This window comes from Helianthus annuus, chromosome 9 (genome assembly GCF_002127325.2).
Source record: "Helianthus annuus cultivar XRQ/B chromosome 9, HanXRQr2.0-SUNRISE, whole genome shotgun sequence".
In the NCBI taxonomy this organism is placed as follows: domain Eukaryota; kingdom Viridiplantae; phylum Streptophyta; class Magnoliopsida; order Asterales; family Asteraceae; genus Helianthus; species Helianthus annuus.
The window spans coordinates 105,306,339-105,323,256 of NC_035441.2; the positions used below are offsets into that span (position 1 = coordinate 105,306,339).

Sequence of the window (16,918 nt, forward strand, 5' to 3'; positions counted from 1 at the left end):
CTAAATCAGGTGAAAGTTCAGGGGGAGGTGTTGTGCTTGAAAATTATCAGGAAATTGAAATTACATTTCTTGATTCTCAGGGGCAACCCAAGTCTATGAAGGCTTGGGTCCCACTCTCCAACTAATCTTTGAGTGAGTGTGCAGGAAGTTCCAGGAGGAACTATCGATAGTCATAGGATTGTTGATAGTGGAATGTCCTTGCACAAGTTAGGCGACAGAAGAAATTGTTGCCTTTGATGGAGAGGAAAAGAAAAGAGGAAATATCTGATAAAAGAAATTGGAAATTGGAAAATACGACCAAATGAAGCATGTGCCAAAATTTGGTCATTATGGTTTTTGATCGGGTCCTCAGGAACGAATGAAGTGAAATGTGTGCCGATGCCTTTGCATGGATTGAACATCCGCACACCATTTCTGAAAGAGAAAGTCAAAGACCTTCGCTGGTACAATGTGGAAGACCAGCCGGACCCGGAGGTTTATGATTTTATTGCTGTCAAGAGATTTTTTAAGTAGCTGCAAATTCGACTTTGAAGTCCACACCGGGTGGATATCCAGTTGGGAGAGTGCTCAGATTCCTTGCAATGCACGGAACAGTTGCAGGATATGCCTTTAAATTCTTAATTTCTCCTATACTTGTCGATATTTAGGCTACTTTGAGAATTATTATTATCTCGAACAGCACTCTTTGGCCTGACACGTTGATCTCGGATATCACCTCACACGTGATTGTTTCTTTGTGAAACTCGTCAATGTTGTCATGGTCCGCACCGCTTACCGACATGCCAACTGATTTCTCCAAAATTCAATTAAATCTTTCCTGAGTAAAATTAATTTTGGTAAATGGCATTAAGGTCATGCAAGAGTAAACCAACATCGGAAAATCATTTTTTTTTTGTAAATATCTTTGTGTGTTTTTAAATTTATCTTAGTTTATTGAATTTAGGGGGAGTAAATCCAAAAATCTGAAAATCCAAAAACATCGAAAAATTTCAAAAACACAAAAACAATAGAAAAACAAAAATGAGTTTCCTGGCGAGCAAAAGAGAAAATGATAGTACATCAGTGGTCTATCCAAACCTCTTTAAACCTTAAATGAAAAACGATAAGCAGCTCTATATAAGATGTATCGGTAGGCTCACAATCATTTTAAAGTGTGCAGGGTGATATAAATCTTAATCGACTGAAGACCAGGTGGGAACCATTCATTGGCATATGGTCTTAGTACCGAAATTTCGTTTGATAGATTGCCGAGGTTCTGAGATATTCGGTCTTTATGCTGCCTATCATCTGGGTATCATGGTTGTCTTTATGCTGCCTATTCATTTAGAAACCTTACGTGAAATTCTATCTTTGGAAAGCTTGTGTTCTTATAACCATTCTTTCATCGTAATCATTGTAAAATACGGAACTTGCTTCGTAAATAAAACTTGTACATTACACTTTTTACCTAGTTAAATCATGTTTTATTTCATATTTCACCTTGTTACAACCAATGGCGGAAACATCGGGATGAGACGAAGTGTGAAGATTGCTAGAGACATCATAACGCTATTTGTGACAATATTTAGAAAATCCAAATTTCATTTCATTTCATAACTTCAAATAGTCAACATTACAAGAAATTCAAATACGACAAGTTTAACAAAACAACATGATAACATAACAAAATTTTGATACAACATTTTAAACCCTAACGTCTATATGTGTATCTAGGCATCAACGCTACTTCATTTCATAGCATCATCGTCCTCAACCTGTAACATGTTTAAAATAAAGTTCAATGCAAAAGCAAAGGCGAGTATACAAGTTTGATACGTACATAGCAAAAGATAAGTTTGAACAATTCCTCATAGCAAGCATGTGATTCAAGATAAACATTTAAACATGGCATGTGTCTAACATATCAAACCAAGAAAACGCAATATGCTCAAGACATAACCTCAAGTTTACGGGCGGGTCGTTAATCCTATAGCGCTACATATGTCAAGGTTTGGCTCGTACGAAGTTAATGATAAGTTCAACACATAAGAATAACCCAAGTTTAAAGTATCAAGCCATCACATATACAAGCATGTTATAGGAACGTTCATGTGTTTAACAAAGTGTTCATGTGTAAGTTTTCAATAGGTAAACATGTTACACCCCAAAAGTGGTAAAAGTAAAAAGGGGAAATACGAGTATACTCACAAAGTTTGCATATGTTTTCCGATTATCCAATTGTTGACGAGTAGAGATTTAGAGTCCGAATGTATAAGGGTTAAAGTTCAAGTATGTTTAGAGTCGAGATTCGGTGTTTAAAACAACATAAAAAAATAAGATATGAGAATAACATGGAAAATAATCATTTAGTACATATGATGCTTGTTCTTGACACTAGGAAACTCGAAGGAGTTTAGATGTTTTCATGGAACAAGGTTCCATTAGAATCGTGACAAGTTATCATAGTCTAGGATGATGTAATCTAGTACCCCGACATATGAACACTAGTTCATCATCAAAGATTCGATTATTCGAATAATATATTTAGGTTATATAATATATGTCCAATAGTTCAAGCATGAGGTAGAAGATTAAAATCTTCATTTTGGTACCTCTAAATGTCATAGAAGTCATGTAGGAGGTAGGAAGATCAAGTCTTCCATTTAGGCACCTCTATGTGTTCACCACTACACTTGATGTAAAAAAAACAACCAAGGAGGGTCATGAACATACAATAAAGAATAAGAAATATACACACTAACTAAGAGAAATCATCAAATCATGTGAGGATTGTATGTTTGGACAACCCAAGTTGTTCCATAATCACTCATGTATCAAAGACAAAGTTTGACATGACTTGTGGGTTAAAAACCCTAAACAAAACACCAAGTTTATGAGGTTTAATCCTCTGATTTTAAATGTATCAACCTTGTTTTTAAGCTTAACCAACCATGGGATAAGTTGTAAGCATTAGGACATAGGTATGAGATGTGTTGGACACAAATTGCATAGGTTTAAACAAGTTTTTGATGAACATAAAAACAAACAGAAAGTTTATGGACTATTTCGGGGCATTTCCAGGTCTGATTTCTCCAAGGAGAAGTCTAGGAATCGAACCCCATGATTATACAAGCAAGTAGGAAAAAGAATCGAGTGAATCGGATAAGAATTGAGTGAGTTATGCCCATTTTCGTGAAGGGGTGTCAATCTACTCGAACCCTTGCTTTCAGCTACGGTTTGGAGGATGTTTTGAGAGTTTTTAGTGTTGCAAAAGTGGTAGGGAGGCTGGTTATAAGTGGTATTTATAGGGGGAAGGATTAGGGTTTCAATGGGTTGGGCTTTGGAAGTGTTTAGAAGGGGTTACACCTTGAAACTAGCCCACAAAACCCAACTATATGGGGCTGAATTTTGTTGAATTGGGGCTGCCATATTTCTTTATTTTTTTTTATTTTTAGAACATTATAATGAGTGATTTTGTTAATTAAGTTGTGTAATAATATGCAACAATGTTTCCCCTAACTTGTAACAAGGTGAAATATGAAATAAAACATGATTTAACTAGGTAAAAAGTGTAATGTACAAGTTTTATTTACGAAGCAAGTTCCGTATTTTACAATGATTACGATGAAAGAATGGTTATAAGAACACAAGCTTTCCAAAGATAGAATTTCACGTAAGGTTTCTAAATGTAGGAAGTTTGAAAACGCAGGGCGTTACAGTCTCCCATCCTTTAGGAAATTTCGTCCCGAAATTTATTCAAGAGGAAGGCTTGAAAGAGTTTTTGGCATAAAGGTGATCATTAAGAATTGAAACTTGGGAAGTTTGAAAGTTTTGAAAAGTACCAAATTTTGGAGAACGTCAAGGTAGATTTGCAAGGGGAAGTTTTTAAGGATAGTATAAAAAAATCATACTTTCGTAAAACCTGTTTATTGAGAGGGACGAAAAGGTTTGTTACTTTAAATAAAGCAATAGAGAGATACTAAGTATAGTTACACAAGAATCAAGAATAGGGAGGCTATTTTATAGGTAACAAGGTAAGTTAGGACTCAAATGTTTAAACAAGCTGGATTGCGAACGAGTTTTGTATAAAATAATACGAGTATAGAATGAACGAATGACTCTTAAAGAGTACAAGTATGTGAATAGCATAAGTGTTGGATAGATGAACGTAGTGTGTTAAGGATGAAGTCTCGTCATGAATAATCGGATATAATGCGTTTGTGAGTTGCGTGAAGTTGTATTAGGTCCAAAAGGTCTGCAACACACTGAATTTCTCATGGCACGTTTTACGAAAGTTTGGTAACATGGTGAAAACACTTATATATAGGAAATACCAGCGGCGTATCCACCATGTTTTAACCACATTACGTCCGTTTCGTTACTCGGGGTCATGTTACGTTCCGTGTCTTACCATACACAGTAGTACACTCTATGGTTCTCATACGCCTATCACTATAATCCCGTGTGCACCCGCGATTATACCGATTGTCGCATGATCCACATAGCTTGTACTAGTTATGTATGAATCAAGGTATACATGAATTTGAAAATAAGAATGTGTACGTAGAAGAATGTCGTATGTAAGCATGTTTATGTTTAAGCATGTATGGGACCCACGTAAGCGAATCCCTCGGATTACGCTCGCGTATAGGTACGAATGTACGAATCATGAGTAAGGATGAAAGTATGAGCATAAGTTTAAGTATGAATACGCATGTATGTATGAGCATAAACATAAAACGTGTAAGTAGTATGTGTACAAGCAGAAGCGTAAAACGTATAAGTAATATGTGTATGAGTACAAGCATAAAACGTATGAACATAGGTGTAGGTATGAAAAATAAATATTGCGTATATGGTGTACGTTGAGACATTGTAGAGAAAAAAAAAAGGTTAAGTATGTAGATACGAACGATATAAATGATGTTATCGCGAGATATCGACTAAAATGTATATGATGATGTGCATGTATAGTTGTTTAAACAAAACGTTGAGTTTGTCGAATCAAAATTAGATTGAGCTTGGTTTGAAAGGTAGAATATAGTTTGTATATGTAAAGGAACATAAAGTACTCATTGGTCATGCTTAACGTATTTTGTAATGATTGAAATGCTACTTTTGTTTAAAAAAAGGAGTTCACGTATGTTGAAAATTGTCGGTCCCCATGAAGTCTTCTAGCCCACGTGTTTTGAAATTTGGATGACGAGTTAAGCGTTGTAGAGAAGGTTTTTTTTTTTTTTTTTTTTTTAAATAACGGGTTTGTTTCATTTGCATCAAAACATGAAAATTTTGGACTTTGAAAGTTCTTGTGAAAACGTCGACCCTTAGAAAAGAAATTTAGTAAAAGAACTTAGTGATTGTTTAAAAATAATTTTAACAAAGGATTTATTGATGTTGGAAAGAGTATTTGGTAAGCGGTCATATAACATCTATGAGGTCTTATAAGTAATTGAGAAAGGTTAGTTTGATTTCGATTAAGAGTGGAAGTCTCTAGTATGATGATATAATGTGAACGTGTTTCAGTTAGTAAATCAGATGTGAAGTTCATGGGCAAGAGATTCATTAGACCGATTAAATTGATAGGTAGCATTTCGTAAGGTTTGGAAATTCGTGTAGTAAAATGGTAAAGACATGATTAAGAATCTCGTGTATATGATTTGAGTGAAAATGGATGGTAGAATAAGAAGTACGTTTGATAAACAATGTATTTTGAAATCGGTATAAGTAGGTATTTTGAATAATGATAATGATTTAGGTATAAAACATGATCGGGTTTGCATAATAAAATATTTTGAAAGATAAGTTTTGGGTAACGGTCACCTAAGTAAGGGAATCACCCCTAACTCGTTGGTGAAGTCGTTTTAAGGGAAGAGGGGTGGAGTCAATCGTCAAGGTAAGGAAGTCACTCCAATCTCGATGATACATCTCCACTAGTTGTTACAAGGAATATGAATTTAAATTATATGAAAATCATGCGTATATAAGTGTATCGAAAAGGTTCGATATGTTGTGCGTGTGAAAAGAGAAATCAAAGGTAAACTCGAGGTTGAAAGATTGCATCGTATAAAATGAACAATAGAAACACATGTTTGACCAAAGTTTGGAGTGTTCCAAAACGGAACTTTGACTGACCAAAGTGGTCGAAAAGTCTTTTGAATTTGAGGAGCATGTTTTGGCCTAATAGGTAAAATACTCTCGCCGACAAGTCGGTTAACGGTATTTACCCTTCCGGTTACTACATGTCCCAAATCAATCGAAATTTCGAGACTTGGCGGGATTTATGAAAAAATGCCAAGGAGTGGAACTAGTCGACAAGGTGCGGGTTTCACCCCTAACTTGACGATTTCGTATCCTAAGTGTGGTTGGTACTCGTCGGGTCAAAATTTAATTTCGACGTGTTGACGAGGGTCCACTAGAACTTGAAATTTGAGATTTGCCATTTAGATGTGGATTTCACTCCTAGCTCAATGGCGATATCTCGTGTAAAAAGAAGAATAGATAGATTGAGAGTCGTTCACTAAACTGTGGGTTTCACGCCTATTTTGGTGAATTCGTCTCATTTGTACAATATGAGTGTTGTCGGATTTAGAATAATCGAGTAAAATGCATGAGGGAAGTGTATGTCGAAGGAGATACACAAACAAGTATAAACACATAAGAAAGCATATCAAGGATGATACTTAAATAATGAAATAAAACAAGTATTAACACATAGAGAAATATGTCAAGAATAACACATAAAGAATCGAACAACGAAACAAGTGTTAACACATAATAAAACAACCATTAATGCGTAAGAATAACATGTCGAATATTACACATGAGTAACATACATGTTTAAAAGAGCATAAATAAGTAACAAATAAAGTATCATGTAGTAGTCCAAGCAAAGCATACGAATAAGGTTCTAAAACTATAGACTAGGCTAAAGCATTCCTACTTTTCCTAATTCCCTATAGTTATGGCTCTGATACCAATCTGTCACACCCCAACCAATGGCGGAAACATCGGGATGAGACGAAGTGTGAAGATTGCTAGAGACATCATAACGCTATTTGTGACAATATTTAGAAAATCCAAATTTCATTTCATTTCATAACTTCAAATAGTCAACATTACAAGAAATTCAAATACGACAAGTTTAACAAAACAACATGATAACATAACAAAATTTTGATACAACATTTTAAACCCTAACGTCTATATGTGTATCTAGGCATCAACGCTACTTCATTTCATAGCATCATCGTCCTCAACCTGTAACATGTTTAAAATAAAGTTCAATGCAAAAGCAAAGGCGAGTATACAAGTTTGATACGTACATAGCAAAAGATAAGTTTGAACAATTCCTCATAGCAAGCATGTGATTCAAGATAAACATTTAAACATGGCATGTGTCTAACATATCAAACCAAGAAAACGCAATATGCTCAAGACATAACCTCAAGTTTACGGGCGGGTCGTTAATCCTATAGCGCTACATATGTCAAGGTTTGGCTCGTACGAAGTTAATGATAAGTTCAACACATAAGAATAACCCAAGTTTAAAGTATCAAGCCATCACATATACAAGCATGTTATAGGAACGTTCATGTGTTTAACAAAGTGTTCATGTGTAAGTTTTCAATAGGTAAACATGTTACACCCCAAAAGTGGTAAAAGTAAAAAGGGGAAATACGAGTATACTCACAAAGTTTGCATATGTTTTCCGATTATCCAATTGTTGACGAGTAGAGATTTAGAGTCCGAATGTATAAGGGTTAAAGTTCAAGTATGTTTAGAGTCGAGATTCGGTGTTTAAAACAACATAAAAAATAAGATATGAGAATAACATGGAAAATAATCATTTAGTACATATGATGCTTGTTCTTGACACTAGGAAACTCGAAGGAGTTTAGATGTTTTCATGGAACAAGGTTCCATTAGAATCGTGACAAGTTATCATAGTCTAGGATGATGTAATCTAGTACCCCGACATATGAACACTAGTTCATCATCAAAGATTCGATTATTCGAATAATATATTTAGGTTATATAATATATGTCCAATAGTTCAAGCATGAGGTAGAAGATTAAAATCTTCATTTTGGTACCTCTAAATGTCATAGAAGTCATGTAGGAGGTAGGAAGATCAAGTCTTCCATTTAGGCACCTCTATGTGTTCACCACTACACTTGATGTAAAAAAAACAACCAAGGAGGGTCATGAACATACAATAAAGAATAAGAAATATACACACTAACTAAGAGAAATCATCAAATCATGTGAGGATTGTATGTTTGGACAACCCAAGTTGTTCCATAATCACTCATGTATCAAAGACAAAGTTTGACATGACTTGTGGGTTAAAAACCCTAAACAAAACACCAAGTTTATGAGGTTTAATCCTCTGATTTTAAATGTATCAACCTTGTTTTTAAGCTTAACCAACCATGGGATAAGTTGTAAGCATTAGGACATAGGTATGAGATGTGTTGGACACAAATTGCATAGGTTTAAACAAGTTTTTGATGAACATAAAAACAAACAGAAAGTTTATGGACTATTTCGGGGCATTTCCAGGTCTGATTTCTCCAAGGAGAAGTCTAGGAATCGAACCCCATGATTATACAAGCAAGTAGGAAAAAGAATCGAGTGAATCGGATAAGAATTGAGTGAGTTATGCCCATTTTCGTGAAGGGGTGTCAATCTACTCGAACCCTTGCTTTCAGCTACGGTTTGGAGGATGTTTTGAGAGTTTTTAGTGTTGCAAAAGTGGTAGGGAGGCTGGTTATAAGTGGTATTTATAGGGGGAAGGATTAGGGTTTCAATGGGTTGGGCTTTGGAAGTGTTTAGAAGGGGTTACACCTTGAAACTAGCCCACAAAACCCAACTATATGGGGCTGAATTTTGTTGAATTGGGGCTGCCATATTTCTTTATTTTTTTTTATTTTTAGAACATTATAATGAGTGATTTTGTTAATTAAGTTGTGTAATAATATGCAACAATGTTTCCCCTAACTTGTAACAAGGTGAAATATGAAATAAAACATGATTTAACTAGGTAAAAAGTGTAATGTACAAGTTTTATTTACGAAGCAAGTTCCGTATTTTACAATGATTACGATGAAAGAATGGTTATAAGAACACAAGCTTTCCAAAGATAGAATTTCACGTAAGGTTTCTAAATGTAGGAAGTTTGAAAACGCAGGGCGTTACATCCATGATACTATACATACGTGTACATGTTACATACTGCATTCGACCTCAATAAGTGATAAACAATCACATGTCCAAAACAAATAAGTGATAAAAATATCACATTTATCCGGGTGTCAAGTTCGTCTCTCTGCTGTACGGAAGTACTGACCTGTTCACGGACTTGCACCTGTGCCCTCATGCATATGAAAATCAAGTTCCTCATCAATAAGTGATTATATCACATAAGGGCTTGTTTTCAATTCAAAATAAGTGAGTATCTCACAGCTTATACGGTCAAACAGATGATAATCGGTATACTCACCGGTAAGATGAACCCTCGTGCATACCTTGATACGGGAATGTGTCGTGATGTGGATGAACACCGGTCGGTAAGTATAAATCATACATTAACGTATCCTCTAAACATGATTACATCTGATAAGTTGAGCTTAAGTGGACAACAATACCGATAATTGTTATAGGATGCTTATCTTAATGTTAACTGACTGAACAACAAGAGTGTTTTGGCATGACCGTACACTGATATGATTCTCTTACCCTCGAAACTCGCAAAAAGAATGTCTGTATATAGTTATTTACTGCTTAACTTTTATTGCTTTCTTTTAAACAGTTTCGTCGTTTGGTGCATATCAGCACGACATTAGCGGTGATGTCGTTTGATAACACTCAAAGGATTTTAAATTGTTGTCTTCCGAAATATTAAAACACACCTAAAATCTGTTTTAATATAAACTTTATAAAAGCCAAAAAGATTTTCCTTCTACTTTATTTTCGATCGTACGATGTTGAAACTCGAGTCTTCGTTGCCTGAAACCTGAACGAAAACCGAACTGACTAAATCTTCATAAACGGTCGAAATTTGCAAGTTTTGAAAGTTAAATCTAAAATTGACAAATTTATTAAACTTTCAAACTATCGGACGGTGTTTGATTGTGACATGGTCATTCGTGTGTCATTTGCTTACACTATGTCCCAAGCAGTTGTTCTCATTACGCGTTTAGATTTCTTGCATGTGCAGATTCTAAAGGCTAGGAGAACATGGTCGATGACAAGCTTTGGAATAAAGACACGACGAGAAGGCGCTCAAAAGATGAAGATGATCGAGTTGCCGCTGGCCATCATCAACACCACAAGGATCTCACTTCATAAAGATCAAGTCATTCACGAGCATAACTCAAGGGGGAGCTTATGTTAAGGGGGAGTTTGTCAACACACTTCCTACATGATACGGGTAGTTTGTTGATACACTCTCTGCTTTCAAGACGTGAAGACTTTGAAGATCCTCCAACAATGAAGACTTGAAAGGACATCAGAGTTTTTGGAACTCGAAGATCAGAGACCGTCGAAGTTCGAGACGAGTCTACAACTATAGAAGATAAAGACAAAGCTACAGCCAAGGGGGAGTTTGTTGGTGCACTTGTGTCTGTACTTTGTCTGTATTCGGTCTGTATGTAAACGATGTCCTAAGTTAGTCTGTAAGTTGACCAAGTCAACTATCCTCCTAGTTTGACTTGGCCAACAAGATGTAATATGTTTGTCTGTATCGAAGGATAGCCTCGAAGGATACTGTTGATCCTTCGAGGTGATCGAAAGATAGGCTTCGAACTATAGACCTCGAAAGGTGATCTTTCGAGGTCCTTGCTGATCCTTCGAAAGCACTATGTCCGAAAGATGATCCTTCGGATCATCTATCGGATCCTTCGACCAGACATCATGGGCTGGGTATATATATACCCATGCAGTGTTGAGTTTAGATATAGATGCACACAGACAGAAAGTTAGAGAGTTGAGAGCATTCTGTCCGAAACTCACACACACACACACTTTGAGAGTTTGCAAACTGTTTGTAAACATTGTGCTTGTAACCGGAACCTTCATACGTATTAATACAGTGGTGTTAATCGGTGAACTCTTGTGTGTTTGTTTCTATACTTGCTTCATCCCGGTTTGCTTCTAGCTTGGATTCCGCACTCGCTAGTAGGTTTGTATAACAAGGTTTAGGTTCGTAATCCTCCGCGAAAAAGGGACCTACACACGACCAGATAGTCAAACCTAGTACGATGTCAAATCAGTCTGACATACGCTGCATAGAGACTAATACACTACGTAAATTGGTAACTCTATACGCTGCGTAGAGGTCTCTACGCAGCGTATGTCAGACTGATTTGACAATGATACGATGTTGTCCAGGCACGTGAATAAAGCAATACGGAGAGTAGAGATCTATACGCTGCGTATTTCAGTAAATTTAAAAGTCTATTTAGCTCTGCTTTCTTTTCATCTTCGCACAACCACACCATTCATCTATTCTTCTGTGTTTCATATTCTTCTTCAATATAGAGAATTTATACCTCAAACCAAAATCATTTGTTCTGTTTTTTGTTCAATCTTGTTAAAATGTCATCATTTTGGAACGAGAATTATTTCGGTAATCGCTATTCTAACGACACATGGGGAGCAAATGATGCCAATGAGGAGGAGGCGGTTGTGTCTGGAGTCCCTGTTGATCAAAAAACACAGTTGCCAGACTTGAACAAGACTCCCACTCCACCTGTTGATGAACCAAATTACCCGGCGATCAAGTGTATCTGATGCGTCAAACCTACCAAAATGACCCCAAATTTTCTGATGTTTTATATACGTTGCGTATAGGTCAATACGCAGCGTATAGCTATACGCTGCGTATTGACCTATACGCATTGTAGACACACCTTGTTTTTTATGCAATGATTGGTTATCAGACACTGAGATCTATGGTTTATCTACGCAGCGTAGATAAACCCTAGTTTTGCTAGGGTTTGGTGTGCCAATAGGCACTTTAGTGTGCCAATAGGCACACCCTTTGAGAAACATCCTCAAAAATGGGTATCTCAACGTGTCGCGACTGTAGCCTGTAAACATGAGTGGTGACCACCTTGGCGACCAAACGGAGCCTAATGCTCTACCGGAAGACATAAATGGCGGCCAACGTCTACACGTATTTCGTCCTTGAGGACATGGACGTTTTTCATGGTGGAAATATTGATATGATCCGACCCAGGACTTGCAAATGGATAACCATGTTGAAGACCCATTAAAAAGTCACGTTCGCATCCATAATAATAGGAGTGTAGTTTTTAGCCCACTTCTGCATTTTCCCATTAATGTTTTCATTTTTCATTCCACGTTTCCAATATCTGCATTAAATTAGGGTTCCATATTTCCCTGCTTAAATTTTACCTATAAATGTAATTGATTGTTTGGTATTAAGAATAGAAGAAGAAAAATTGCAAAAAAAAAAAAAAAAAAAAAAAAAAAAAAACTCTTGTGTTCGTCTCTACAATTCTTGGAGCCTGACCCCCTCTAAGGGTTATTTATCTTTGGATCTTGATCCATTCTGTAGATCTCTATCAAATTGCATCCAAGAATTTGTACAAAATTATGATTTTGAAAAGGATACTCCCAAGGAAGAAGTTGTCTCACTTATATCTATAACAAATGTAAACCAAAATCTGACTGTAAGGTAATTAGATGTGTCGATCGATATTCGTCTCACTCATTTTTCTAAAACATAGAAACTTGGTTATGTGTCAAGGACCTGTTGGTTTGAATAAAATGTGTTCAGCGAGATATCATCTTGTGCATCATGTAGTGGAACCAAGATTGGAAAACTAAAACTCAAATGTATAATATGAAATTGACTTGCAGCTCAAATAAAGGATTAATGCAACAAACTAAAATCATATGGCATGGCATTACGTACAAATAGTTGAGAATGTTATCTTAATCAGGTTTGCAAATATAGGTATGTTTTACTTCCATAAGCGAAGGCAACATGTTTGGATTAATAGGAAGTATTGTCCTTGTCAAGAATGTATGAATTGGATGTATATAGCTTGGAAACAACTGAACAACGAGTGTTAACATAAGGTTCGAGTGATCTGGACAAGACAAATCGAATGATTGAATCAATCTACGTAAAACAAAGACCAAGCTTGAATAAACGATAGACTACCAAGACTAAGACTGTATGAAGATAATTGATCAATGATTGACGAAGATTATACAATAGGGAGCGATGAACTTTTACATGCCAACCCTAGAAGATGGAAACCCATTTTTGAGTCGGTAGAATGATCTTGGGAGTTAGCTATTTGAGAAAAAAAAATGATAAACTGATTAAAGATGTAAGGCAATGACTCCAAATATCTAAACTTTCTGTTTTTTATGTCATCGCTTTAGTAACTTTCAATAAAGCCCTTGTAAAGAATTAGAGAGAAAACTCTACAAAAAAAAGACATTCAAAATATAAGAAATTAATTTACTTTTGAATCAAATAAAATTATACATTAATTTTAACAGTTCTAATCACATGATTTGGAAATGATCAAATACTAAGATCATGTGTAACCCTTGTTTCAAAAAGAAAAATAAATGAGAAAAACTGAGTATTAGCGGCGACTTTTGTCGTCGCTAAAAGTCCCAGATGTCGCCGCTAAGCCTTTAGCGGCGACTTGTCGCCGCTAAAAGGTCGCCGCTAATGGTCCGTCGCTAAAAGACATTTGTCGCCGCTAAAGATGTCGCCGCTAAATGTTATTCACTTTTACCGACGACATGTTACTGCTATAACCAATTTTCCCGAATACATACCAAACCATTGATGTATACATATATACACATAAAAGTACCTAAACGTTGACTAGTTCGGATTTTTGTTTAAGTCGGACATAAAACAACCAATTAAACGAAACCTTGGATGATCTTCCTGGAACTTCTATGTGCTTCGCTATGTTTTCAGCAACCGAATGATCTTCCTGATCGCTGCCAACATCTGCCATCATATCCGTGTCATGATCGCTGCCATTCTGGATAAAGAACAAGCTCTCAATTAGAAGTGGTGACTTTAACCCGTTTAATTATGAGCATGTCGATTTGAGGTATTTATTTGTCAAACGGGTAGAAATTTACCCGTTTGATCCATTATACTAAATATTATGAATCATATAAACATTTAACAAAAATATAGAAGTAAACACAAAGTTTATATCAAACACAAGAAAATGTATATACTCACATCCTAGAAGTTCCATAATTGATTGTGCAGACAACTCATTTGTGGTGCAGAGCAGAAACCTGGCTGGTTGTTAAAAGCTTCATAACTGACACTGATTTTATCACATTCAAGGCCATCTAACGTGAACCTCACTCGTTCAAGTAGCATCCACATAGAAAAGTTCCTTCCCAAATCTTGCGGCCACCCTTCAGAAGCATAAAAAACCAATAGGCAGTAAAAAATAAAAAAATAAAAAATTCGAACTAAGTTATGATAATACAATTGTTTCGAGAAAAAATTACCTGTCTCGGAATAACAAGAAAGAAGTCTTCAAAGGAAGGAATGCTAGCAAAGTCCCCAACGAGGTTCACTCGTAGAAAGTTATCATGTGACGTAGCAGTTCCGTTATTAGGCCCAATAACCACTTCCTGCTGTGATAAAACCAAAAAAGGAAAAAATATGAAATATAAAAGAGATCAAAAGCTCTTCAGCAGTTCTATTCAAATTCAGTCATAGTTAAGTTGACGGTTATTAATATGGCGTACAGTGGTTTTCAATCATGTCTTGACATTGATCCGAATGTTGAACCCAACTGAGTGCTGGCTGATACCACACACGTGGAACCTTGGTAGACACCACGAACTAGTTTTAGATTTGCAGATGGTGTTAAAATGAGAAGATATAAGAAAAAGAATACATTATACAGTTCTAAAAGAACATTAATAATCTGTGTAACATATAGGATGTTTAAAAAACAACAAAGTCCATACCAGTCGCCAGGAAAACAGAGGCAGTGGGCAGTGTTCACCTTTCCTTTCCTCATATTATTGACTGATTTAACAACAAATAAGATTCATTATCAGAAGGAAAAGAAAGAGCGTTTAAATGCATAACATAATATGTAACCAATTTCAAAAAACTTACAAAAGTTTCCACAAGATGAAGGTACCCGATGCCACTTCCCACAAGGACAACAAGTTGGCTATAAAGAAAAACATTTGAGAAGATGAGAAGTATTTTAACAATTTTTCAAATATAAAATTTCATTTATGTCAAGCATGAAATCAAATGGTGCGTTTAATGGTATCTAAATCAGTCAACTTTTTCCTCCAATCACACTCCTACTATTTGCAGATGATGAGCTTGTTTCGGGAGAATGGTTTGAAGGCAACATTAAAAAATTTAACGGGAGACCAAAGCAGCTAGATTATGCACATAGTGATCAATTTGAAACAATCATAAGGGTGGAGGGTATGGTTCAATCACTCTAGGGTGTTTGATTCATTCTCTACCCAATAATAGCATGTCATGTCAACTCCCCATTCTACTCCCCATTTTACACTCAATCACTAGGTATGGTTCAAACACCCCTCAATTTAAAAAAAAAATCTGATTGGTTGTATCTCTCCTCTCCCCTCTCTCTATCTACTCTCCTCTCTCCTCTCATCGGTGACTATACACCGAAATCAACCCTCCCCACTCACCGGTCTACCCGGTATGAATCACCGCTCGGTGAAAGCACTCCCCGAATGGGGTCACCGAAGCCATACCGCCCGCCCTAAGATGACGAAAGATTCAATGCACATTGTGATGTATTTGAAGTCGAAGTTAATTGTCACTTCTGGTCATAAACTCATACTAACCCATCAACACACTACCAATCAACTTCAAAGTTTATAAAAAAAAATTATGCTAAAGCACAATACCAATATATGTTCTGATACAATTAAGTGGTACCTGAGTATGCTCGATTACACATCCTTAAATTTAAGACACACCCCTGTATCAGCCATAACACGGTGATCACCTCCAACAAACAACGATTTTGGTTCCTCAACCTGAGTGCCGCCTGGCAAATCAGAGAAGAGGTTCGGCAAATCAGCTAGGGCTTTAGCAGCTTTAACCTTGAGCCGCCCTGCTGACACCCAAGCCTAATGCTCTGAAACATGGTTCAAAAATATAGATTCAACACTAAAGAGGAAGAGGAAAAGTACCTGGTGGTCCGGCAGTGCTGAGAAGGTGGTGCGGCGGCGCTAGGGAGGTGGTCCGGCGAGGTGGTTGCGTCAATTTAGGGTTTGGGGTTGGTGTGATTTGGGAGGGAATGGGTGAATCTCTTGCCCGCCAGTGGTTTTGATAACCTTACATGCTCTAATAAAACACCAACCCTTAGATTGCTTAATGATCGAACGGCTAGGGATGGATTAAAAAGAGAGGACACGGATTGGACTTTTAGCGGCGACATTTCGGAAGTCGTCGCTAAAGAGGTCGCCACTATTGCTAGTTTTTCTTGTAGAATATGTAAACTAAAGTCACATGTGAATAAGGATGCTTTGTAGAACGAATTTTTATTTTCATATGTTACACATTCCAAATATTTGCGAATGCTGGTGCTCTATGGATTAATCCTATAAAGACTTTTGGATATATATATAAGAGTGTGCCTATTGGCACACTAAAGTGCCTATTGGCACACCAAACCCTAGCAAAAGTTAGGGTTTATCTACGCTGCGTATTGGTCAATACGCAGCCTATAAGGTTAACCCTAGACGCTGCGTATTGACCAATACGCAGCGTAGATAAACCATAGATCTCAGTGCCTGATTACCAATCATTGCACAGAAAACAAGGGCCCTATACGCTGCGTATTGACCAATACGCAGCGTATAGAAAACTGATGCACATTTGGGGTCATTTTGGTAGGTTTGA

The 16,918-nt window shown here is 36.5% G+C and overlaps 1 long non-coding RNA gene across 3 annotated transcripts; it reads right to left on the reverse strand.

Moving 5' to 3' along the window:
- Positions 1 to 13,776: 13,776 nt before the first annotated feature.
- On the reverse strand, positions 13,777 to 16,349 carry LOC110878063. 3 transcript variants are annotated; one of them, XR_002557571.2, is made up of 8 exons: positions 16,207 to 16,349; positions 15,950 to 16,127; positions 15,137 to 15,194; positions 14,983 to 15,043; positions 14,758 to 14,836; positions 14,515 to 14,640; positions 14,234 to 14,418; positions 13,777 to 14,024 (listed from the first exon to the last, which is right to left on the reverse strand). It is a non-coding gene; the product is annotated as an uncharacterized LOC110878063 (long non-coding RNA). The 3 variants fall into 3 exon arrangements; XR_002557569.2 differs by having other exon boundaries at positions 14,515 to 14,643; XR_002557570.2 differs by having other exon boundaries at positions 14,515 to 14,643; positions 14,758 to 14,854.
- Positions 16,350 to 16,918: the final 569 nt, after the last annotated feature.